The following is a 2,358-nucleotide window of genomic DNA, read 5'->3' as shown; positions in this document are numbered from 1 at the left end:
CTAACCCTTACCCTAACCCTAACACGAACCCTAAACCTAGCACTAACCCTACCTTAACCCTAACCCTAACGCAAAACCGAACCCTAACCCTAAACCTTGCTAACTCCAACACTAACCCTTAACCCTAAACCCTAAAGTTAAAACCTAACCCTAACACTAAGCCTAACCCTAACCCTAACCTCAAACCTAACCCTAACCCTAACCTTAACCATAAACCTAACCCTAACACTAACTCAACCCTATACCTACCCCTACCCCTACCCCTACCCCTAAGCCGAACCCGAACCATAACCATAACCCTAAGCCTAACTCTAAACCTAACCCTAAGCCTAACCCTAAACCTAACCCTAACTCTAACCCTAACCCTAACCCTAAACCCTAACCCTGAGCACAACCCTACCCCTAATCCTAACCCTAAGTATAAACCTAACCCTAACAGTAACCCTAACCCTACACCTACCCCTACCCCTCCCCCTAACCTAACCCTAACCGTAACCCTAACCCTAACCCTAACCCTAACACTAACCCTAAGCCTAACCATAACACTAAACCTAAAACCTAACCCTATGCCTAACCCTAACTTTAACCCTAACCCTAAACCCTAACCCTAACCCTAACCCTAACAGTAACCCTAGTAGCTTGCAGTCTCTTTTTTAAGGTTAGGGTTAGGGAACTGGCTTTGTGAATAGTTTGCAGTCTCATTTTTAAGGTTAGGGTTAGGGAAAAGCGTTTGCGCATATCCTGCAGTCTCTTTTTTAGAGTTGGGGTCAGGGCAAAGGGTTTGCACATAGCTTGCAGTTACTGTGTGGACCAATCAGTGCTGACTCTGCCCAGAGGGTGGGGCCAGTGCTCTAGATAAGCAGAGTACATACTGGACAGCGGTGGGTATTGTGCCAGACACGCAACAGAACAGCAAGAGCCAAAGCAGACACCCAAAAGAAAAAGGAAAAGATTCTGACAGCGGTGGGCAGTGAATCGGGCTTATAGCCTGAGAGGGTCTTATTGGGCACTGTTGCGTGTCTGGAATGGGCTAAAACCGGGATTGTTAGATCGCGCACTGAGACTGATTCTGCCTAACCGTAACCCTAACCCTAAACCATAACCGTAAACCCTAACCCTAACCCTAACCCTACCTTTTAACTCTTACTCTACCCCTACCCTAAACCCTAACCCTAACCCTAACGCTAATCCTAAACCCTAACCCTAACCCTAACCCTAAACTTAGTAGATTGCAGTCTCTTTTTCAAGGTTAGGATTAGGGAACTGGCTCTGTGCATAGCTTGGTGTCTTTTTTTTAACGTTAGGTTTAGGGAAAAGGTTTTGCACATAGCTTGCAATCTCTTTTTTAGGGTTAGGGTGAGGGAACCAGGTTTGCGCATAGCTTGCAGTGTCTTTTTTAAGGTTAGGGTTAGGGAAAAGGTTTTGCACGTAGCTTGCAGTTACTGTGTGGACCAATCAGAGCTGACTCCACCTCTTGTCTCTGAAACAGGAGGCTAGGCCCAAAAGAGTTAACTAAGGAATTTGGGCCTACTAACAAGCTACCAACATCCAAAACGATCTGTGCTCGTTCTACTCTACTTACTGGACCAAAGCTTCAGAGAATAGTACAAGAACATGTAATAGGCCTAGAAGCAATAAATTAGAAATATAACAGGATCAGGGAGCCAGGGCTTTTTTCCCAGCTTCAGTGAGTGGGTCAAGAACAATAGAAGAGAAGAAGGGTCAGGCTGAGGAAGATGAAATAGAGACCCCTGCTCTATGGAGGAAGATGGGAACTACCCCTCAAAATGGGGTGCCAAGAGAAGCCCCAAGCTCCACCTATACTCCGCCTGTTATTAATATGCATTGATAGGTGTTGTAATCACTTGAATATGCATTTAATCACATCTGAAGATTGTATAAAAATGCTGATTTTTTCTGAAGCCTTTGAGCAAGTTTGTCCAGCGCGAGCTGGCTTACTCCCAACGTTGAATAAACAAATACCTTGCTGCTTAAAGATAAAAAAGTCTCTGAGCAGTTTCTCAGATCAATTTTTCGGATTCATTTGGCGACCGCGGCAGGACACCTTCTCCACCCGGCTGCAGAATCCCTCGGAGGATGGGACCCCCTTGGGCGCCCTCGGGTAAGTCTTTTTACCCAAAGGGGCTTCCTTCTTCGGTGGCTTCTTGCGGGGGCTGGACAAGAACACTGCCTATTGATAAAAGGTATTTGTATCTGGTTTCTGGTTTTGTTTATTCTGGTTCTGGATACCCATAAGTCGAGGCGGGATGCCGTCTCACAGGGGACACAGGAGAGGACGCTCTCCCGGGGGAATATCCCCTCTGGTCTGGTCTGGTTTTGTTTGTATTTGGCCAAATA

The sequence above is a fragment of the Lepidothrix coronata genome, unplaced genomic scaffold, assembly GCF_001604755.1.
Source record: "Lepidothrix coronata isolate B3197 unplaced genomic scaffold, Lepidothrix_coronata-1.0 Scaffold259, whole genome shotgun sequence".
Lineage (NCBI taxonomy): Eukaryota > Metazoa > Chordata > Aves > Passeriformes > Pipridae > Lepidothrix > Lepidothrix coronata.
Note: the sequence above shows the minus strand (reverse complement) of the source record.